This window comes from Heterodontus francisci, chromosome 24 (genome assembly GCF_036365525.1).
Source record: "Heterodontus francisci isolate sHetFra1 chromosome 24, sHetFra1.hap1, whole genome shotgun sequence".
Classification (NCBI taxonomy): Eukaryota; Metazoa; Chordata; class Chondrichthyes; order Heterodontiformes; family Heterodontidae; genus Heterodontus; species Heterodontus francisci.
In genome coordinates, this window is record NC_090394.1 from 71273577 (window position 1) to 71298235 (window position 24659).

The 24659-nt window shown below is 46.5% G+C and overlaps 1 protein-coding gene across 6 annotated transcripts in view; it reads left to right on the top strand.

Moving 5' to 3' along the window:
* LOC137383515 (arf-GAP with dual PH domain-containing protein 1-like) overlaps positions 1–24659 on the top strand; it is a 135258-nt gene that overhangs the window by 90737 nt on the left and 19862 nt on the right. The window lies entirely within an intron of this gene.

Genomic DNA, 24659 nt, shown 5'->3' on the forward strand with positions numbered 1-24659 from the left:
TTTGTGATGTTGTTTAAGGGGTAAATATTGGCCAGGACACCAGGGAGAACGCCCCTGAGCAAGCAGCTGGTGCCTCAGTTTAATGTCTCCTCCAAAAGGCAGGACCTCTGACAGTGCAGCACATTCTCAGTACTGCACTGGAGGGTCAGCCTTGATTGTTGTGCTTGAGCCCTGGAATGGGACTTGAATCCAGAACCTTGTTACTCAGAGGCAAAAGTGCTACTTACTGTGCCACAGCTGATGCACTTTTTAAAAAAAAAACAAAAGAAACACTTTTTGTAACCAGTTACCATCCGTAAAGTGCCCTTGAGTTAAACAGAAATGGGCCGTGTGGCTCCACTGGTGTATGCCAGTGAAATAAGGCACATGACCCCCGACCCCCCCCCCCCCCCCCCCCCAACCCCCCACCACAACCTGCACTCCTCCTGACTCCATAGCTTTCTATCTGCTGCTCCCTTCTGTAAGCATCAAGCCTCTCCTTAAATGCATCAGTGCTCTCTGCTTCAACCACTCCATGTAGCAGAGAGTTCTCCCTCCTCTCTCTGTCAGCTGCCTGCTTATTAGCTCCACTGAGGTGAAATATGATGCTCAATCTTCACTGTGCGGCGATGAATTAAATGTGGTTTTAGTTATATGTACATTACCCGCTCTGCAGTCAGGTAGTGTCTGACTGGTCATGTATTATTGATGAGCTGCAGGCAGACAGAGGATGAGCTCAGGAGGGATCTTGTGTTATCTCATTCTTGGCATCATTGCAGTGTTCTAGAAAGAGCGTCAGAGAAGTAATTTCTCTAGCTTCGAAACAGGTTGGAGTTAATCACAAAGATTGTACAGGCTTGGCAGGCCTGCTTTGTACTGAGAATGGAATGAGTGAGGCCTTCCTAGAGAATTGCAGTAATATCTTAATTGGAAAATAATGTTATTGGGTGAATATGAGAATTGAATAAGTTTATGGTTCCATAGTTTTACAATTTTGGTTTGTCGTATTTGGTTCTGTAAATATTAATACAGTAATTCATGGTCTTTTAAATAGGTTATTGGAGAAAACCTCTACTCAAAGGAAATCTTCCGAAAGCCACCATCAACCGATAGTTATTGTTAAATACCCCTACATTAAAACAAAATCATTGACTTGTGGAACAGGTCCTGTATTATCTCAGAAAAGCCTATAGAAGAAATGTAGAGCCTGGAATCTTAGAAGTTGTGATTTATTATATTTTCCTTTCCATCTTCCCTTCCTTCCTTCCCTCCGGGTGCAATGTTAATAGTAAATGTCAGTACAAGACTTCACTGTTTTCCCACCCAGCTCTAGCATGCTCCATAATAGCTTCACTGGAGTGCTCCTATATGGGCTGAAATTAAACTGAAGATTGTACAGGTTCAGCAAGCCTGCAGGATGTTCACACTGGAAATATTAAGGCCTTCCTCTCGGGGACTACAGCAATATTTTATATAATGCACCATCATGAGTTACAATGAAAGTTTGATTCAGTGCCATCCGAATTTCCTTCCCTGCTGTTTCAGTTTGATGTGAGTAGTGAATGAACATTGCCCCTGAGTTTTTAATTTCACACATGCAATTTATCTTGAATAAACATCAAGTATTGATCCGCTGGGCAGCATAGGTACCAATTGTGTTCATAGCATAAACAAGACTGACCTGTTGCAGTGCAGAGCTCTTATCAAGCCCCGCATTGGACCATACATGCTTGTGCATTGTACAGCAGGATGTTTGTGTAAGTTGGACTTTGTTATCGGGTTCCTACCAGGAGTGACAATACGGTTCCCATTAAAATACCTCATGTTAAATTGAGTTGTTGATCTAAGCAGAGCTGTAAGACAAACTTTCTGTTTTTTAGATCTCCTTCCTTCTATTCTATCTGCCAGTCCTGTTCCAAGTGGTCACACTCTGTCTCAATGTAACTGTATCTGGGAGCAATACTATGTTAAGCGTGAGTTTACAGTACAGCTACCAGGCTGAGCCCAGTAGTTAGCAGTTCAGGTTCTGGCCAGGCAGTACCCAGTTTGTCTTGAAGCTTAACTGCCCTGTTTCGGACAGGTCAAGGCACGGGTCTGGATACATATATGGTGAGGGTTGCTGCCCAAACATTCGAACTTCTCCTCTACCACATTGCAGTAACAGCACCCGCCCTCCAGCTATTACCCACCAAAGTTAGTCCTCCTCAGCCCTGTCCTTTCCTGGCCCATCTCTACAACTTCCATGGCAGATTTCTTTGCATCACTTCCTCTGTGGCCACAGATTTCTGGTCCATCTGTACCTCCCTGATCTGCCTCAGCCTGCCTCCCGGCTCCATGCTTTATCTGAGTGCTACAATAATCTGTAAGTATCAATGTAATAACAGGTTAAAATTAATCTGCTAAACTTCCTGTGTGTGCTGCTTACAGTGAGTCAGGGGGAATGATACCATGTTAAAACAGAATGTGAGTGTATATCTCTTTGAGGTCAAAATGTGCAATCACTCCCTATCTCTGTAATCTCCTCCAGCCCCACAACCCTCCGATCTCTGCACTCCTCCAGTTCTGGTGTCTGGCGCTTCCCTGGTTTTCATTGCTCCATCATTGGCGGCCATGCCTTCAGCTGCTGAGGCTCTCAGCTCTGGAATTCGCTCCCTAAACCTCTCCACCTCTCTTTTTTTTCTTCCTTTTTACGATGCCCCTTAACACCTCTTTGACCAAGCTTTTGATCAGCTGTTCTGATATCTTCTTATGTGGCTCAGTGTCAAATTTGATCTGATTATGCTCTTGTGAAGTGCTTTGGGGACATTTTACTCCATTAATGGCACTATACAAATGCAAGTTGTTGTTGCATTGTTGCAGTGAATGGTGGTTTCCTTTACGGATCAGTAACTCTTGGCATTGTTTGATTGACAGCTCAATTAGATGGTGTGCAATCTGTATGCTCTTGAAAAAAGAGAGATGAAACATTTTAAGGTTATTTTAACATCTATAAGTGCAGGAGGTAGAAGGTATAAATTATCCTAATTGTCAGAGCCATTAGGAAGCTTTTGGTTGGTTGTTACTTCCTCCCCTCTGACCATGTTCCAGTTCTTGAGAAAGTGGACGTCAGGGCCTGGAATCGATCACATGTCAATAATGTCCCATCAGACGTGTCACACAAATCTGTGTGATATATTAAAAAGCATGTCTCTAGCATGTACTTCCTGTTTTGTCCAGATTTACTTCCTGTTATCGCATATTTGCCACCACACTTTGTTGATTGGTGCAATGGTAAACAGCAGCAGCCAATCAGAACTGAAGAGGTAAGAAACATACAAATCAAAAAGGAGGAAAGCAGCTGGAGAATTTCCATCAAGAAAAACTTCTAAAGGACTAGTGAAAAGAGTCAATCCTGAATGAGTAAATAAGGAGAAACCGTTTCCAGTGGCAGAAGAGTCGGTAACCGGAGAATGCAGATGTAATATGATTGGCAAAAGAACCAGAGGAAGCAGACAAGAAGAAACATTTCTTTCACAGAGTGAGTTGTTGTGATCTGGACCGCCTGAAAGGGTGGTGGAAGCAGATTCAATAGTAACTTTTGCAAAAGCAATTTGGATAAATTCTAGAAGGGGAAAAACAATTACAGGGCTATGGGGAAAGAGCAGGGGACTGGGATTAATTGGATAGCTCTTTCCAAAGAGCTGGGACAAGCACGAAGGGCCAGATGGCCTCCTGCTCTGCTACATCATGATTCTGCGAGAACTTAGAAGCAAGGAGAGAAATTAGGAGCCATTTCTTTGTGCAGCGAGTTCTTCGACCAAGTAATATTCTGTCATGGGCAAGGTTGAGGCAGAGACCATTGCATCTTTTAAGGGAGAGTGAAGATGAAGATACAGGACTGTGGAAGAGCAAGTTATATTATTCCGATTCAGGGGTGACTACACTTTCCCTTCCCTTTTTTGTTTCTAAAAATGAACTGAGAGTCTTCATTCAGGGCCCTGCACAGAGCCTGGTCAGTGAGAGTTTGATGCAATATTTATTTTGATGTATTTTTAGCCGATCCGTGAAGGAACAGTCTCCTGGATGTTGTGCTTGGATGGGGATAGCAAGGTTGAATGTGATGTGGGTTGACGCCTTCACGTTCTATGTTTGGATCAGGTATATACCAGTTTGCAACCAAATGCATAAACAAATCTTTGTTGAATGGGGTCTATTTAAACTTGACAGGAAGTAGCACCCACACTGACCCAACTGGATCACAAATTGGTCGTTCCACCCCTTTTCCACATGATAAACGATCGGGGGGGTGGGAGGAGGCGGGAATGAGTAATTTTGGGATGTAACATCCCGTGCCAGATCTGCATCTGTGTCACAGATGTTGGTAAAGTCGGATTTGCAGGCATCCTGGACAGTTGCTTAAAGCAAATGTTAGGCCCCTTTTATAAATGAGCCCCCCCCCCCCCGAAGAAAGATTTGGATCGAGCTATGCAGGAACTGGGACCTGCTCTGTTCGGGATTATTCAGCAGTTGCCACAGTCTAAGTAGCAGTCATCACCAAAACGTAGGCAAATGTCTTTGCACATTGCTGTGGAGCCTGGGAGGAGCAGGAGAACTCCCTCCACTGACTCTACCATCTTCGCTATCTCCTCCTTATTCTGCTACCCCATCATCTCCTATTGCCACTCCAAACCCACCCTCCCATGCCATACGTGGAGGCCATTGCCTTCATTCGATACGCGACCTCCTGTGGAAGAGCAAATGGTAACCAGGCCCACGGCCCAATTTTGGACCGACCTCTGGGGGCCCCCCCCCGGACATCGAAAAAGGTTCAGTGGAAAACAGGCCACAACCAACTTCCACTGCATTGTGTCACAACTGGCTGTAAATGCTGTGAAGCCCGATTTTACATCACCACAGGAGTTCTGCTCACCAGGGGCTGAATTTTCCTGGCCCGAGAGTGGTGGACTTGGAGATGGGGGCGAGGGAGGGGGAGATGGGGGGGGATGGGAGGGAGGGAGGGAGGGGGGGGCCCAGGCTGGAATGCTAGCAGAGCTGAAGGCTCTATCCCCCAAAGAGGGGGCTGCCTGCAGCAAATTTACACCTGTGGCCCAAACGCTCCAAGGAGCCTAGCTGCTTGGCCCCTCTGAATTAATAATTTACATTTTAGGCCTCCAAGGGCACTTTGAGGTGCCCTCAAGGTCTCCTACCTGCCTCAGCAGCGCCCATCTCTTTTTGGGACTGCTGAAGCTCCAGAGCTGCTGGCCCTATGACTGGACCAGGTACATCTTGAGCCTTTCCCTGCCGTTCTTAATTGGATTGTGAACACGGAGGTGGCCTATTAGGCGAGACCTTCTCTGAGCGAATAGCAACCCCCCCCCCCCCCCCCCACCCCACCCCGGTCTAGCTCCCAGCCAGTGTGGGCTCGGGTGCCCTGTTTGGTCCCAATCTCAGTGTCCTGAGTCCATGGGAAAATCCTGCCCCAAGTGTTTGGGTATGACAAAAATTAGCTGTGTTTAAGACGAGCGTTTACATACACTGTGGCTCAATGAGAAGTTCGCAAGGTCCTTTTCATTAGAAAACATCCCATAATGTTTAAATTGTGCCATGCATTGCGTTATGGGCACTGGCATGGAATCATTGCTGGCATGAGGTATGAATCCACTGACTGGTTTTCCTATTGGTTTAGTGCTCATATTGAGGGTGTCCTTGATGTGTACTATAGGGAAATATAAAGAAGGTATTTCCAGTGTAAAGCATTTCTCCATCTATAACACAGATGGTGCAGAAGTCGGGCCTGATTTTAACCCATGCAAAACCCATCCACTGGCTCAGAATTAAAATTCTGGCAGCTGAGTGGAAAAATTGTCTTTAAAAAATGACCACTGCTCTCAGACAGAAAACTATTCACCTCAGTTTCTAAGCCACAGGTCAAGGGATTATAAATTACTGATTTTGTGTGTCTGGTCTGACTTGGATTAAAAAGCACATCAGAAAATCTTCAAAGACGCTTTCTTCTCCACTGCTCCCAGTTCCTCCCCTGGATTTTTTCACCTCTGCTTTCACTTGCTATTTCTAGCCACTCACTCATTACAGTCGTTGCTCCATCTAAAGGCCAGCTCGGGTCTGCAAATGAAACCCGACCCAAGCCCGACAGAACCACATCCGACCCCGAGCCTGACCTGACCCGAGCCCGAATGCCAGACCCGGAAGTGTGACCCGCCGCCACGTCGTCTGGTTCGGGTCGGGTAGCTGGTCTTTAGTTCCATCCCCGTCTCCCAGTCTAACACTGTCCCTGCACTTACTTGTCTGTCCACTTAGCGTTATGTTCCACAGCTGCTGATCGAAGGAATAGCAAGTCCTGGACTCGGAAATCACTGCAATTGTTGACTTTACGGAATTAAAACATTTCCCAAAACAGGAACGTTTATTTGCTTAGGTGGTCAGACATTTGTGTTAATCTGTTAATTGTGTATCAATGGTTTGATTATATGCAGGTGAACAGTGTTATTTGGGGTCTTAGTTGAGCACTTGTAAGCAGACACTTACTGAGACTGGTGGAGGGTTTTGAGTGAGGAGCTACATGTTTGTAATCCTTCTATTCTGCACAATAAATGTGAAACTGAGTAAATATAGGCTCCAGCATTATCCTTCCATAACCGGCTTTCTGGAGTTTAACAACCTGCTGTGTCTTCAGTCAACTGGGATGATTCCAAACCCCCGGTGCCATCTCCTGATGCTGCTGGGAAATCTCCCAATGGCACTATTCATCCTCTGGCAAACACAGAGCTGTCCAGAGATGAACCTGTCATGCCAATAACTGGGTGCAATAACAGCCAATCTGGGATCCCCCGGATGGCTTTCTAAGTATCCCTTTATTATACAAGTTTATAATACACGCAGTTTTGTGCGTATTGTACATACCTGCTAGTTAAATTACTATTCATTGCTAATCCGCCATTTTCTTCCTCCTAATTGCACGCGCTGTGGCGTGTTTGGTGGCCCCAATGGCTGTGATTGTTGGCATTGCCCAGTGCCAAAGCAGCTGTACAAACATCAAGGCCTCCAGGCTGATTCCCTTGTCAATGTTGAGTGGTGAGAGGTCTGAGGGGAATTGGGAGAGAACAGTGCTTCTCGAGAAAGAGACTGGAAGAAGATGGAGTGGCCAGTGCTGGCGGAGAGGTTGATGAGAATAAGGAGAGAAAGAGTGACACTGAGCAGGACTTCTCTCTGAAGCCTTGTTGGCTGCGGCTCACTGGGCAGCACTCACACCACTGATTTAGAAGGTTTGTGGGTCCAGGTCCCACTCCAGAGACTTCAGCACATTTTTCAGTGCAGTACTGAGGGAGTGCTGCATTGTCTTTCGCTTGCAACATTAAGCTGAGGCCCTGTCTGCCCACTCAGATGGACATAAAAGATCCCACGGCACTATTTTTGAAGAAGAGCAGGGGAGTTCTCCCCAGTGTCCTGGTCAATGTTTATCCCTCAATCAACATCACTGAAAATAGATTATCTGGATATTTATTATCTCATTGCTGTTTGTGGAGCTTGCTGTGTATAAATTGGCTGCTGTGCTTCCTATATTACAACAATGACTACAATTCAAAAGTGCTTCATTGTCTGTGAGCTGCTCCTGGGGTTGTATAAGGTGCTTATATAAACGCAACTATTTTGTATTTATCTGTCTCCTGTTTCCTGCCACATTTTTTCCTTCACATCTGCTGTCAGGAGCTGATCTGTTCACTGGGCTCAAATAAACACCTGATTGTGATTACAGGAGAAAAGTAGAGGAAGTAAAATAATTATGGCTGCAAATTTGGTGTTAGTTCAATTTAAACAGTGACTGGAATTGCTACAGCAGGCAAATTTGGGATATTGCTTGCAATGTCCTTGGTTTGGGGGACTTTTATTCATCTGGCAGTGTTGGTATGTGTCTGGTACCTTGCACATTGTCTGACTTTCACCAACTAGTGGCGGAATTTTCCGTGTCCAGCAGAGACTGGACCAGGAGCAAAAGCAGTAAAGAGCATGTTGGGCCAATGCGTTCCCACCTCTGAACCATCTTACTAGAGGGAGGGCGTGGGTGGCGATGGTTACCTGCCCGGAAGCAGCAGGCAACCAATTAGACCCAGTATTGGGCCAATCGGGGAAATGTTGATGGCATTGCCAGAATCTGCCTGATGGCAACCAGGCCTCCCCACTGAGGCTGGAGCCAGTTAACGTAAGGCAGCCTCCCAACAGCAGGCCGGGGGGCCAATTGAGTCCTCCTCTCTATCATCCCAGCACAGACCTGCTGAGATGTGACAGTCACAGCCGTGGCCGCAGGCCGTCCTGTGATGGGAGTTCCTGCAATCCTGCAGAGAACACCTCCATTGTGAGGGGCCGTCACTGTCTCCTGCCTCTTCCAGTGGGTTTGTTACGTGGACCTCACTGCAGGCCCTCATACTGGTCCTCTCACTTCGCTGGTACGCCTGCCGTCCCTAATTGGACGGAGCTCCCAGAGGCGGCTCCTTAATTGGTTGCCTCCGAGAAGATAGTGAGCAGCGTCCCGCCACTGCCACTTCCGGGTTCCCGACCTGGAATTGAGGCCAATGTCGGGATCAACACCCAACTGGGAAAATCCAGCCCTAGAAGTCCGACAACTGCTAATAGTGAGTCAAATTCAGTAGCTGATTCCCTGACATCTATGTTTCTCTTTTCAACATAAGAGCAAGGGAAAACTTTATCCCGTTGTGAGGCATTGACCTTGTGTGGTAGCTTTTCCCTCTGTGCCAAACCCGTTTACAGATGCAGACCATGATTATGTACAATTTACAGCACAGCAACAGGCCATTCGGCCCAACTGGTCCATGCTGGTGTTTATGCTCCACTTGAGCTTCCATCCACTCAAGTTCATCACTACATCAATAAATCCACAAACCCATGTGACCTGCAGTGACGATAAACCAGGCGCAATCTAAAATAGCAACACACGTCTTCATTAAAATGCATGATTGCAGTGTCAGTGAAAACAACAACAACTTGCATTTATATAGTGCCTTTAACATAGTAAAACACCTCGAGTCTGCTTCACAGACTGATTATTTGACAAGCTAGGTAAGTAGTTATTAGGACAGGTAACCAAAAGCTTGATCAAAGTTGGGTATTGTGGAGGATGTGAAAGGAGAGAGAGACAGGGAGACTTAGAAAGGGAATTCCAGAGTTTAGTGCCCAGACAGCTGAAGGCATGGCTGCACATGGTGTCCTAGCAATTCATGTAATCTGCAGGAGCACTGATTGCCGGCCTGTTGTGAGCGCCTGAAAACCCCTTTGAGCACTGGTATATGTGGCCATGATGGCAGTAGTTTGAGCCTGCGAGGCACCAAGCTAAGATTTCATGATTTCAGTTTGAGCTTTCACTGCAGCATTTAGACGTTGGTTGGTTTCTGCTTGTGATGCGGTGGAAGCTGAGACGTGGGCCATCAGGGTCTGCATCGTGGTTGGGTCCGCAAGTGTTCCCATGGAGCTGGCCACCACTTCCGCGCTGGGGATGGTGGGCTGCAAGCTCTGTGCGAAGCCCTGTGCCAAGTTGGAGCTGGGCTCCAGTGATGGCAGGCTTTCTGGCAGGCCTGCCAATGCACAAAGCATTTAATTCCACATGGCCATCAGCCTTTTCCTGTAGGCCGTAGAACTTACCTTTGACTAAGCTATTGTTCACCTCTCCTAGTATCTCCTTACTTGGCGTGTTGTAAAATTTTGCCCGATAGTCTATGAAGTGCCTTGGGATGTTTTACAATGTTAAAGGCGCTATATAAATGCAAGTTGTTGTTTTCATTGACGCTGCAATCACACATTTTAATGACGTGTGTGTCGCTATTTTAGATTGCACCCGAGGTTTATTGCCATGTAGGGTCGTGGATTTGATGATGCAGTGCTGCTTTCTGCCAATGCTGCACGATCTTTGCCCTTCCCTAGGCCAGGCACTCTTCCAGCACCTGCTTCAGCCAGAATGCACCTCCCCTTTAAGGGGTGCGGGCGGGTTTTAAGTAGTGCAGGCCTCACAGGAGCTTGGGCCCCCTGCTGAGGCGTGCAGCCACGCAGCAGCACGTTGAGCACTGGGCTGTGCATCACTATCATTTAGATGAGCATGAAGTTTGCACGCTGCCTGCGTTACTTTGAACAGGCGAGGGTTAGTCGCGCATCGCGATCCCCGCACTGGTTTTTGGGGGCTGTCCAATTTTTTAGCCCTTCAGCCTATCTCATAAAGTCTAATTCTTGTATGTGGAAACACTTGTTCGTCTGTGTTTGTATCACTTCAGTGAACACACGCTTAAGTGTGTCTTCCTTAAGTGTGCTCCCATCAGAATGCCAGCTGTAGCTGAGCGATAGCACTCTCACTGAGTCAGAGGGTTTCCGATTTAAATGCTAATCCAGAGATTTGAGCCCATGCTCCAGGCTGACACTCCAGTACCAGTACTGACAGAATGCTGCACTGTCAGAGGGGCCATCTTTTGGATGAGAGATTAAACTGAAGCCCCATCTGCCCTCAGGTTGACGTAAAAGATCCCGTGGCACTGTTCTCTGTACTTGAACTGGAGATCTGCATGTAGTGGATTACATTACCTCATTATAATTCTTATTTAATATTAAATGGTTGGGTCTTGCAATGAGCTTTTGATTAACCTTAATGAATGAATTAGTCAGTTAGATTTAATGTAATGTTCAGGACGTTTGAGACAGAAACAGGTAGGGTTTTTTTTAATTAACAATCTTTTATTAAAAAAATGATTCCTTGATGACTACAGGAGCATTTCAATGATAATATTATAAGAAAAGTCTCTTTAACACTGGTTGAAGTGCAGGACTATTGAATGTGTATAATGTGCCCTCCAATGCATTGCAAGTGGAATGTAGGTCTGCTCGCCTTGGAAGATTGTCCCAAGTGGGTGAGGATTGGAAGCAAAGTCTCTCTCCATTTTGCTCAAGTATATGTCTGTCTGGGCAAAGGGGTAATCGGGAAGGGGGAAGCAGGGACAGAGAAAGAAGTTGGTTGGCTCTTAAATGCCCTCTGCAGTGCCCTAGGAAACCACTTGGTTGCAGCAATCCTACCTCACCTGTCCTGGTATCTCCTTATGTGGCTCGGTGTCCAATTTTATCCAATAAATCTCCTGTGAAGCACCTTGGGTTGTTTTTTTAACTACGTTTAAAAGGCACGATATATATGCAAACTTGTTATAACAACTCACTCTTAGAACAAATAAAAAAACAGAAAATGCTGGAAATACTCTGCAGGTCTCGCAGCATTTGTGTGGAGAGAAACAGAGTTAATGTTTTGCGTCGGTGATCTTTCATCAGAATTCACTCTTGGAATTAGGAATCGGCAAGAAATGCCAGCTTTGCCAGCGACACTGAACAAATTAAAACGGAGGGTGCACAGGGTGGCAGAGGGAGGGAGTTCCACTTCTTAGGAGATCCCGCTTTAACTCTTGGACAAAGTATAGAAATATCTCTTGAACATGTTTCCTTTCTGTCACAGTGCCAGAGGTTTCCAATTCGATGATGCAGGCTGTAACAAGGAGCTGAGCCCAGGGCTGGCGATTGCACAGGCACTAATAATTAGCAGGATAATGATTAACCCCAGTGAATATTAAATACTCCATCAGACACAGGTTCACATGAATTAATTAAACTGAGACACGATATGAACACTGCAACTGGATGAAAGGGCTCGAGCATATGGTGGTGTGGTGCTGGAGAATTGGCAGCTAATTTAATTATCATACTATTTAAATAGAAACTTATACAGTCAGTCATTTGGAAAATGACAGAAGATTCCTTTCTCTTAATATCGAACACCAAGTAGGGGCCCTTTTGCAAGATTCTTCTATACAGTAAGCTCTGATACTCCAGTACTCTCCTGCCCGGCCTACCATTTATTTTATTTAAACAGGTCCTTCGGCCCACCGAGTCTGTGCCGACCAACAACCACCCATTTATACTAACCCTGCAGTAATCCCATAATCCCTACCACCTACCTACACTAGGAGCAATTTAAAATGGCCAATTTACCTATCAACCTGCAAATCTTGGACTGCGGGAGGAAACCAGAGCACCCGGTGGAAACCCACACGGTTACAGGGAGAACTTGCAAACTCTGCACAGGCAGTACCCAGAATCGAACCCGGGTCCCTGGAGCTATGAGGCTGCAGTGCTAACCACTGTACCGCCCATCTTGTACATTCTGTAAACTTGAGCTCATCCAAAACCCTGCTGCCCGTATCCTAGCTCACACCAAGTCCTGTTCACCCAGCACTTCTGTGTTCATTGACCTACACTGGCTTCCTGTCCTAAATATTAAAATTCTCATCCTTGTTTTCAAATCCCTCTATGGCCTCGCCCCTCCCTATCTCTGTAACCTCCTCCAGACCCACACACCCCTCCTTGATCTTTGCACTCCTACAATTCTGGCCTATTGAGCATCCCCCGATTTTCCTCGTTCCGCCATCCGTGCCTTCAGCTGCCTCAGCCTTAAGCTCTGGAATTCTCTCCCTAAACCTCTCCACCTTTCTACCTCTTTCTCCGCCTTAAAACCTCGTTCTTTGACCAAGATTTTGGTCACCTGACCTACTAACTTCTTATGTGGCTCGGTGTCAAATTTTGTTTAACACTCCTGTGGAGCACCTTGGGACATTTTTAAGTGTTGTTGGTACAAAGTGCATTTTATATAGTCCCCTCACTAATAGTAAGTCATTACAGACAGACTGCCAAAGACGAGATTTACTCACTGCAATTGGGCTAGCTATCAGATAGTTGAGTACTTCAAACAGTATGAAGATATTGTCTGTCTACTCTAGTATAATTGAAAAAATTGTCCTGCTCATTTTAACTGGGAGCCAGACAAGGAGAAGGATCAATTTCAGAATTTATTGCCCTCCATTCACCGATTGATTGATGATGTTGAAAACATGAGTTTTTGCAAAGGGAAGACTTGCATTTATATAGCACCTTTCACAACTGCAGGACGTCTCAAAGCGTTTTACAGCCAATAAGGCAGTCTTAAAAGTGTAGTTACTGTTGTAATGCAAGAAACGCCAACATCCAAATATTTAACGGGCTGCAAAAGGCAAGACTCGGGAACAAATTTTATTGAAGATGGGGGGAAAAAGATAGCTAAAAGGAGAGACCCACAAGGGGAAATAATTAGAAATACTGAGAAGGTCTGTCAGCATCTTTAAAAAGGCTGTGTTCCCAAAGGGTTATTTTAATCATTAAGAGGACGGAATTGCTCTTTATTTCCAGGAAACCATCTTCCATTTAAGATTTCAGCTCATGAATCTGCTCATCAACTGTAATAATTAGAGACTGTTGCCTTATTAATCATAGCCAATTCTGAGCTCTTGGAGTTTGATAGTATTTTGTACACAGGGTCATGCTGTGATGAAAATCCAGATGACAGCAGAACATCCAGTTTATTTGAAGAGTTTTAGTCGCTCCATCATTTTGGCCGCGCCTTCAGTTGCCAAGGCCCTAAGCTCCGGAATTTCCTCCCTAAAGTAAAGGCCTCTTTCTCCTCATTTAAGACGCTCCTTAAAACCTACCTCTTTGGCCAAGCTTTTTGGTCCACTGTCCTAATATCTCATGTGGCTCGGTGTCAAATTTTGCTTTACAATGCTCCTGTGAAGCACTAGGGACGTTATATTAAGCTAAAGGTGCTTTATAAATGCAAGCTGTTGTTGTTTGCTTGCATTGGAGGGAAAGCTGGGTAGGGTTGGCAGTGGGTACTACAATTCAGTCAAGTTACAAGACTGTGGTCTAATTATTGAAAGAGGTTATCCTTCTTGTGAAACATAGATATTTAGTGCATCTTATGGAATCAAAGTGGTCAGTCTACTAAGATATTGTACACTTCTGGTTGTTAAATCTGAGACTTTCTAGCCTTTTAGAAGGGAGTGGCCCCAAGCAATGAATCTCAACACCCACTTCTTCACAGCCTCCGTTTAAATATCTTGTCTGGTCAACCAATCAACTACCAATATCATTAATAAACCTGCGACCAAACCAAAAAAAAAAGAACCTCAATTATGTTGCCTGTCAAGCATACCAGCCATCTGCAAGATTAGTCCCTTTGTTTACCATTCAAGAATGAACTCACTCGGTGCACAGGACAAGTTTTATTTTTGAGAAGGCTGGAGGACGACCCCGGGGGAGCTCTGCTGCCCACAGGAATTTGGACCCAGAACGGAGATTGAAAGCTCTCAGAAATATCCAACAGCTGCACTTGGATGGGAGGGGAGATCATCGAGTTACATTGAGTACAGGGATCAGTTGCTGACATCAGTGTTTCTGAAATCTCCACACCAGCAGAAAAACATTGAATATCTCGGATAAGTAACAGTAATCTGTGGCTGCAAAAACATCAACCATTTACTGAGGTACAGGACACAAGTTCAAAGGTTATGTGGCACTAAAAATGTATTTGTTTTTCTCAAATAAAAAAAATCAGAGTCAGAAAACTTTTGCATTTAATTAATTTTAAACATCTTTTATTTAAACACAATACAGCATACAGTCTATTCCTCTCAATTCAACATCACCTAATTCATATTTTTTTCTAAAAAGCACCACATTTCCACTTTGCTGTGTTAACAATTTTGCTCAATTCTAATTATTGGAAAGTTATTTTTTTATAGTGCATAAAATGACTGGTTTATCAGTACATTGTAAATATACAGGGAGCAGTCATCTCTACAAATGTTGACCACATTGTCACAATAGTGACCCTTGGGTATAGAAAGAAAACTTCATTTCTACAGCACCTATTGTAACCTACGGATGTCACAAGGCACCTTACAACTTTTTTTTAAATTTCCAAAATATACTTTATTCATAAAAATTTGTAAAAAATACATGACAAAACAGTTCCAAACAGCACCAAGTCAAAAAATACAAAGAGTGAAAAGGAGATCAGTTTCCTTCAATACAGGAGTGAGTCCTCACAACCCTTCCATTTCATTTTTCATGCCATGTACATTTTACAGCAAACAAAAATTTTCCCGATACAGTTCGAGGGGTTTTCCATGGATCCAGCCCCTCAGTTCAGCTTGGTAGGGGGACCTTAGACTGTGGTCTTTCCCCATTGAGCCTTTGCTGTGGCTGCACCAAGCTTTAGTGCGTCCCTCAGCACTTGGTCCTGGACCTTGGAATGTGCCAGTCTGCAACATTCAGTGGTGGACAACTCTTTGCGCTGGAAGACCAGCAAGTTTCGGGCAGACCAAAGGGCGTCTTTCACCGAATTGATAGTCCTCCAACAGCAGTTGATGTTTATCTCAGTGTATGTCCCTGGGAACAGCCCGTAGAGCACAGACTCCTGTGTTACAGAGCTGCTTGGGATGAACCTCGACAAAACCCACTGCATCTCTTTCCACACCTGCTTTGCAAAGACACATTCCAGAAGGAGGTGGGCAACCGTCTCTTCCCCACCACAGCTACCTTGAGGGCAGCGTGCGGAGAGGGAGAGACTCCAGGCGTGCAGGAAGGATCTGCCGGGGAGGGCTCTTCTCACCACCAGCCAAGTTACATCTTGGTGCTTGTTTGAAAGTTCTGGTGATGAGGCATTCCGCCAAATGACTTTGGCAGTCTGCTCGGGGAACCATTCGACAGGATCCACCATCTCCTTTTCCTGTAGGGCCTTGAGGACATTCCATGCAGACCACTGCCTGATGGATCGGTGGTCAAAGGTGTTTTTCCGCAGAAACTGTTCCACGAAGGATATGTGGTACGGCACAGGCACATTACAACTAATGAAGTACTTTTGAAGTGTAGTAGGAAACTGTTGTAGGAAACTCGGCAGCCAATATGCACACAACAAGCTCCCACACACAACAATGTGATAATGACCAGATAGTCTGTTTAACAATATTGGTTGAGGGATAAATATTGGCCAGAACACAGGGGAAAGCTCCCCTGCTGTTCTTTGAAATAGTGCCATGGGATCTTGTACATTCATCTGGGAGGGCAGACGGGGCCTCAGTTTAATACCGCATCCGAAAGACGACACCTCCGACAATGCAGTACTCCTGCAGTACTGCACTAGGAGTACTAGCCTAGATTAGGCACTTAAATTTCCTTGGGTGGGACTTGAACCCACAACTTCAACTCAGAGGCTAGTGTGTTACCCACTGAACCAAGGCTGACATCATGGTATGGGCTATGTGGTTCAATATCACCGAAGGCCCTTAGTTCAGAGCTGTTTTGTATATAGTGGCTTATGTCACGCAGGTGATCACTGGAAGTAATTACCAGTTAGAGTCTAGTGTGTGCAATAAAACAGATAAGTTATGTAAGCAGAGGTTTGCCAGAGATTTAAATTGTGTGTTAATAACAGCTTGTATTTAGATAGTGTTTTTAACATTGTAAAATGTCCCAAGGCGCTTCACGGGAGTGAAAATCAATCAAAATTTGACACTGAGCCACATAAGGAGATATTGGGATAGGCGACTTAAAAACTTGGTCAAAGAGGTAGGTTTTAAAGAAGGAGGCGGAGATGTTTAGAGAGGAAATTCTAACATGGGTGGCATGGCAGGACAACAGTAACTGTAGTATCTAAAACCAGCCAGAAGTTGGCAGCATTGCTAGTCATGAGGAATGCAACAGAGGCCTTCTCTAATGGTTCTGGTATTAACGGCACCATCCAGCGAGGCGGCAAGTGTACAAATTGGGTTTTAGCCCTGGTCTCCGAGTTGGCTAATCTCAGTCAAGATGCAACAACTGGGCTCAGTATCCCCAGACCTAATGGGTGGGGGGAGGGGTTTGGAGAAAAGAGTCACCCAGAGTTCCCAACCACTATCCAGTTGACCCCAGTGGCAGAGTGTGCATGTATGATCGCTGAAGGCTGAACTGCCTGTGGTGCTCGCCATGAAGAAAGTCTGCCCAGGCCTGGGGGTCTGAGTCCGGCCATGAAACCAAGCCCCAGGCTGGAGTCAATACCTTCAGACAGGGAATGGGGAGTGAATCGAAATGATCAATGGGTGAGATTCCGGTTTCTGCACAGATCTGAAAGCGAGTCAGGATAGATGAGCACAAATGAAAGGACGTGATTTTTGAGTTTTTTCCAAACTGCTGGAGTGGGCGACAGACATACCGCCCAATGTGAGGGGTTGATATTTTCTGTGTGAACAGATGTAGTGTTGGGTTTCAAACCCCCTTCAGCTAGCGAAAACATTGTGTCAGAAATAACTTGGAACCTCTGTTGTAATGTGGTTCAGGGTCTGCATTACTGCATTCTAGTTTTTTTTAAGCATGCGTTGACAGTACAAAAGACAATTGCAAATCTTCACAAATTCAAAACACACCTGCGAGTGCATCAAGATTCACTTCCAGACAGGAGAAAGGGCTGAATCACAATTCCCACTCCCTGTTTCCCACTCCCCTCCTCTCATCTCCTGCTGAGTGTGATTAATGCTGCTGTGCAGTTCAGGCTCTCTACTTTCCTCCACCAGCTTACCCCAGGGACAGGAATTGTTGACAGGCTATTTGACCATAGGAAGCACATCTCAACAACAACAACTTGCATTTAACGCAGTAAAATGTCTCAAGATGCTTCACAGAATCAAACATAATTTGACACGGAGCCACACAGACTTGGCACTGGACACACAGGCAAGACTGGTGTTTTAAGGAACGTCTTAAAGGAGGAAAGAGAGGAAAGATTAAAGGAGCGAATTCCAGAGCTTCAGGTCTAAGACAGCTGAAGGCATGGCCGGCAGTTGTGAGCCGAAGTAAATTAGAAATGCACAAGAGGCCAGAATGGGAGGAGAGATATCTTGGAAGAGGTTAGAGATAGGGAGGGTTGTGGGGCTGGAGGAGGTTACAGAGATAGGGAGGGTTGTAGGGGCTGGAGGAGGTTACAGAGATAGGGAGGGTTGTGGGGACTGGAGGAGGTTACAGAGATAGGGAGGGTTGTGGGGACTGGAGGAGGTTACAGAGATAGGGAGGGTTATAGGGGCTGGAGGAGGTTACAGAGATAGGGAGGGTTGTAGGGGCTGGAGGAGATTACAGAGATAGGGAGGGTTGTGGGGACTGGAGGAGGTTACAGAGATAGGGAGGGTTGTGGGGGCTGGAGGAGGTTACAGAGATAGGGAGGGTTGTGGGACTGGAGGAGGTTACAGAGATAGGGAGGGTTGTAGGGGCTGGAGGAGGTTACAGAGATAGGGAGGGTTGTGGGGACTGGAGGAGGTTACAGAGATAGGGAGGGTTATAGGGGCTGGAGGAGGTTACAGAGATAGGGAGGGTTGTGGGGCTGGAGGAAGTTACAGAGATAGGGAGGGTTGTAGGGGCTGGAGGAGGTTACAGAGATAGGGAGGGTTGTGGGGCTGGAGGAGGTTACAGAGATAGGGAGGGTCGTGGGGCTGGAGGAGGTTACAGAGATAGGGAGGGTCGTGGGGATGGAGGAGGTTACAGAGATAGGGAGGGTCGTGGGGCTGGAGGAGGTTACAGAGATAGGGAGGGTCGTGGGGTTGGAGGAGGTTACAGAGATAGGGAGGGTCGTGGGGCTGGAGGAGGTTACAGAGATAGGGAGGGTCGTGGGGCTGGAGGAGGTTACAGAGATAGGGAGAGTTGTAGGGGCTGGAGGAGGTTACAGAGATAGGGAGGGTTGTGGGGCTGGAGGAGGTTACAGAGATAGGGAGGGTCGTGGGGCTGGAGGAGGTTACAGAGATAGGGAGGGTCGTGGGGATGGAGGAGGTTACAGAGATAGGGAGGGTCGTGGGGCTGGAGGAGGTTACAGAGATAGGGAGGGTCGTGGGGTTGGAGGAGGTTACAGAGATAGGGAGGGTCGTGGGGCTGGAGGAGGTTACAGAGATAGGGAGGGTCATGGGGCTGGAGGAGGTTACAGAGACAGGGAGGGTCGTGGGGGCTGGAGGAGGTTACAGAGATGGGGAGGGTCGTAGGGGCTGGAGGTGGTTACAGAGATAGGGAGGGTCGTGGGGTTGGAGGAGGTTACAGAGATAGGGAGGGTCGTGGGGGCTGGAGGTGGTTACAGAGATGGGGAGGGTCGTGGGGGCTGGAGGAGGTTACAGAGATGGGGAGGGTCGTGGGGGCTGGAGGAGGTTACAGAGATGGGGAGGGTCGTAGGGGCTGGAGGTGGTTACAGAGATGGGGAGGGTCGTGGGGGCTGGAGGAGGTTACAGAGATGGGGAGGGTCGTGGGGGCTGGAGGAGGTTACAGAGATGGGGATAAGTGAGGCCATGGAGGGATTGGATCACAAGGATGAGAATTTGAAAATTGAGACATTGCCAGACTGGGCGCCAGTGCAGGTCAGCAAGAAAGGGTGATGGGTGAACAGGATCTGGTGCGAGTCTGGTGCTGGGGAAAGTTTGCAGTACCTTTACTGACCCAATTATATGTACTACAGGATAAAGAAAAACTGAATTTCCGTAGTGCCTTTCATAACCTCAGGACATCCCAAAGTGCTTTACAGCCAAAGAAAGACTTTTGAAGTGTAGTCACTGTTATAATGTAGGAAAGGCAGACTTCACACCCACCCAACCTGTTTGCAGTATGTGTAGTGCTGAAAATTCTCTCATTAATTAGAACTTCACCAAAGAGTAATTTGTAAGAGCTCGACCTCTATCATGACCATGTAGCTGGCCATTCAGTTCACTGAGCAAGGGCTGCAGGGTGGATGAGTGAACTGACCATGGCACCGTGATACAGGAAACCATTCAAGTGGGGTGAGTAAATCAAAACAAAGTGTCTCCTGACAACGCAGAGCGATTGCCCACGTCATCAGTGTGCCCGAACACTTGTCAGCTTGCCCGTATTAATCAGCACGTGCGCACGCTGACGTCACACTTAACCATGCAGGTGAATGGCCAACCGGGACAGAGGGGGAGGTGGGGAGCGGTAAATGGGAGCAACAAGTGGGGGGGAAGCAGTGAGGTGCAGCAGTGGCAAGGGGGGAGTGAGCGGAGAAGCGGGGAGTGAGCGACGGAGGGGAGCAGCGAAGGTGAGAGCAAGCAATGAGGGAGGAACGAATGGCGAGCAGTTGGGAGCGGAAGAGAACTGCAGGAGGGAACGGGGAAGAGAAGCAGTCACTTGAGGCGGCGATCGTGGCCAGTGAGGGGTGTTGGGGTTTGGGTTCAATTCACTTTTTTGCGTCAAACTGAGCAGCGCCATTTTTATTACTGGCAACTGCCTGAGATGTTGTAGACAGTGACGTTTCAGTCAATGAGGCTGCACTTGTGCATGTGTCAGTACTGCGCCACCTAATGGTTGCATTGTCAGCAAATGCAGCCAATTAGAAATGCGGTGGTAGTATGGGACAGTATTGTCTGGGGGATAGACACTTCTCTGTAGCCGAGAGCCTGTGTCCACAAGGCTGTGTAGCCTGCCCGCTGCCAGGGTGCGGGACAACTGCTCGGGGCTGGAGAGGAAACTGCAGCGGGTGGAGGAGGAGACAGTTGTCGTGGTCCACATGGGTACTAATGACATAGATAGAACTAGGAGAAAGTTCTGCTCAGGTATTATGAGCTAGGGGCTAAATTAAAAAGCAGAATCACAAATCTCTGGATTACTACCTGAGACACAAGCAAATCGGCACAGGGTAAATAAGATTAGAGACTTAGCAATTAACCTCTAAGCCTCTTCCTGCCGCAGCCACAATGACCGGTGCAGAGGGTGGTCCTGTCGCCGTATGGGAAGCACGGTAGGAAAAACAGTGCACTGCTTCCCGACTTCGGAGGTGAGGGGGTTCCTTCATTCAAAGGAACAGTACCTGAACGAGGGACCCAGCATTGGGAAGGTGGGCACCTGTTGAGGGCCATCCCCCAGCCCTTACTGCCGACTACCCCTCCCCCACAAACCCCAACCTGCGAGACCCCTCCCACCCTGACCTACCTGAGGTCTGGCTCCAGCGATGCTCCTCGGCCTCCAGTAACTGCAGCAGCCACCGCCTCTGCGGTGGGGCTGCAACTTCTGGCCTCTGACTGGCGACAGCTCTGCAAGACCGGGGTCCTAAATCCTATGGAAGGCCCACCGCTGTCCACTTAAGTGCCTGATTGGCACTAAATACAGCGGGCCTTCCGAAAAAGAGGCAATGCGGGGATCTCTGTGTCAGTTTCCCCCAACGTTGAGACCCCCATCGCCAGCACAAAACTCCCCCCAAGAAGTCAACCAGAGCAGGGGGAAGCGGTAAGGGAGAGCAACGAGTGGGGGGGGAGGAAGCAGAGGCAAGGGGGGGAGTGAGCGGAGAAGGGGGGAATGAGCGACGGAGGGGAGCAGCAAGGCTGAGAGCAAGCAATGAGAGAGGAATGAATGGCGAGCAGTTGGGAGCGGAAGAGAACTGCAGGAGGGAACGGCGAGCAGACGGGCACAGGAAGGAGCCCGTGCGAGTAGTTTATTGGCACCCTAACAGTAGGACTGGGTATACAGGAAGAAATATTGGGAGCTTGTAAGAAAGGTACTGCAATAATCATGGGTGATTTTAATCTAAATATAGATTGGACGAATCAGATTGGCAAAGGTAGCTTGGCAAATGAGTTCGTAGAGTGTTTTCGGGACAGGTTCTTAGAGCAGCATGTTCTATAGCCAGCCAGAGAGCAGGCTGTTCTAGACTTGGTAATGTGAGACAGGATTAATTAATGACCTCAAAGTGAAGGAGCCTCTAGGTAACAGTGATCATAACATGATTAAATTTTGCATTCAGTTTGAGGGTGAGAAGAGTCAGTTAAAGTCTAATGTTTTAAATTTAAATAAAGGCAATTACAAGGGTATGAAGACAAAGCTGGCTAAGGTGAACTGGGAAATTAGGTTCAAGGGTAGAGATGCAGGGGAAGACATTTAAGGAGATATTTCATAACACTCGGCAAATATACATTCCGGCGAGAAAGAAAGACTCTAGCAGAAGAACACACCATCCGTGGCTAAGTAAGTTAAAGGTAGTGTCAAATAGAAAAAGCGTACAATTGTGAAGAATAGTGGTAGGTCAGATTAGACAGAATTTAAAAATAAGCAAAGAAGGACTAAAAAAAAACTTAGAATGAGAGAAAGCTAGCTAGAAATATAAAAATAGATAGTAAGAGTTTCTACAAGTATTTAAAAAGGAAAAGAGTATCTAAAGTGAGAGTTTGTCCCTTTAGAGGGTGAGACTGAGGAATTAATAATGGGAAATAAGGAAATGGCGAAAGTGTTGAACAGATATTTTGTGTCTGTCTTCATTGTTGAAGACACAGGTAACATCCCAGAAATACTTGTAAATCATGAGGTGAAAGGGAGGAACTTAAAGCAATTACAATCACCAGGGAAAGGGTACGGAGTAAACTATTAGGACTAACGGCTGACAAGTCCCCTGGACCTGATGGCCTGCATCCTGGGGTCTTAAAAGAAGTGGCTGCTCAGATAGTAGATGCATTGGTTGTAATTTTCCAAAATTTCCTAGATTCTGGAAAGGTCCCATCAGATTAGAAAATAACAAATGTAACTCCTCTATTCACGAAAGGTGGGAGAGAAAAAACAGGAAACTACAGGCCAGTTAGCCTAACATCTGTCATAGAGAAAATGCTAGAATGTATTATTGAGGATGTTATAGCAGGGCACTTTCTTAATGCAATCAGGCAAAATCAACATGGCTTTGTGAAGGGGAAATTGTATTTGACTAAATTATTAGAGTTTGTTGAAATAACAAGCAATGTGGATAGAGGGGAACCTGTAGATATGATACACTTGGATTTCCAAAAGGCATTTGATAAGGTGCAACATCAAAGGTTACTACACAAAATAAGAGCTCATGGTGTAGGGGGTAACATATTAGCATGGATAGAGGATTGGCTAGCTAACAGGAAGCAGAGAGTAGGGATAAATGTGTCATTTTCAGTTTGGCAAGCTGTAACTAATGGAGTGCCACAGGGATCAGTGCTGGGTCCTCAACAATTACAATCTATATCAATATATGGTTGCTGAATTTGCTGATGACAAAAGATTGGTAGGAGAGTAAGTTGTGAAGAGGACATAGGCCAGAATTTTACGCCACCCCAGCGAGCCGGATGGTGGCGGGTTGGGGGGTGGCATAAATGAAGCGGGAGGCTCTGGGAGGCCTTCCCAACCTGCTCCCACCTCAGTCCCACTTTACATGGGCCGGGGGTGGGGGCGAGAAATGGGCCACCCGCCCCAGGCCAATCAAGGCCCTTAAGTGGCCACTTAACGTCCACTTAAGGGCCTTCGCCTGCCTCCAAGGGTATTTTACCTGTGGCAAGCAGGCGTCTGGGGGACGTGAAAGGCCGCACAGTGAAACCTGGCGCACCGGAGGGGGTGCTTGGAGAAACGGGCACAGGGCTCCCATCAACCTGATGTAAAATCCAGCCCATAGAGTCTGCAAAGGGATATAGATAGGTTAAGTGAGTGGCACAAATTTGGTAGATGGAGTATAATCTGGGAAAATGTGAACGTGTCCACTATGGCAGGATATTACTTAAATGGAGAGAGACTGCAGAACTTTGTGGTACAGAGTGATCTGGGTGTCCTGGTACATGAATCACAAAATGTTAGTGTGCAGGTATAGGAAGTGATTTGGAAGACAAATGGAATAATGTAGTTTATTGAAAGGGGAATCGAGTATAAAAGTAGGGAAGTGTTGCTACAGTTGTACAGGACCTTGGTGAGACCACATCTGAAGTACTGTGTACAGTTTTGGTCTCCTTACTTAGGAAAATATATAATTGCATTAGAAGCAGTTCAGAGAAGGTTCACTCGACTGATTCCTGGGATGAAGGGGTTATCTTATGATGATAGGTTGAGCAGCTTGGGCCTGTATCCATTGCAGTTTAGAAGAATGAGAGGTGATCTCATTGAAACATATAAGATCCTGAGGGGACTTGACAGGGTGGATGTTGAAGAGGATCTTTCCTCTTGTGGGAGAGACTAGAACTAGGGGTCACCGTACAAAATAAGAGGCCTCTCATTTGAGACAGAGATGAGCAGAATTTTTTTTTCACTGAGGGTTGTTAGTCTGTGAAATTCTCTTCCTCAGAGAGCAGTGGAGGCAGGGTCATTGAATATTTTTAAGGCTGAGTTAGATAGAGCCTTGATTGACAAGGGAGTCAAAGGTACAGGGCGTAAACAGAAAGTAGAGGTGAGACCACAATTACATCGGTCATGATCTTATCAAATGGCGGAGCAGGGTCAAGGGGCCGAATGGCCTATTCCTGCTCCTAATTCATATGTTCGTATGGTAAAAGGACTTGGGTCGTGCAACTTTTGATGCCATCCTCACTCTAGGTGAGCTGAACGATGGAACACTCATCCAGGGCTTTCTGGTGAGTTCCAACAGCGCATAATGAATTATAGAAAAAGGCACAGGGAGATTCAAATGAGAGGTTAACCATCTGTCTGGTCAGGTTGGCATCAGCAGCTGTAGTGGGAAGGGTTGCTTTTCCAGGTGGATGGAATCAAATGGGCTTCAGCTCTTCTTTATCCCAATTTATCTCCCGATGATGTTTTATTCATAAGTAATTGAGTAGTTACGTAGTCCAGCATTATTTGTGATGCTGGAATACTGGTGCTTGAAGTTGGCAGTCGGATCGAGGGTCAGTGGCTGTATTTGTACCAACATTAATTCTCCGCCATTGTTGCATTCTCCAAAAGTCAACAATACTCGCTTTCCAATTAATAAGTGTGTGGGGGGGAAAAAAGTCAAGGTAGAAAATAAAATATCTTCAACTCAGTTTCATAGA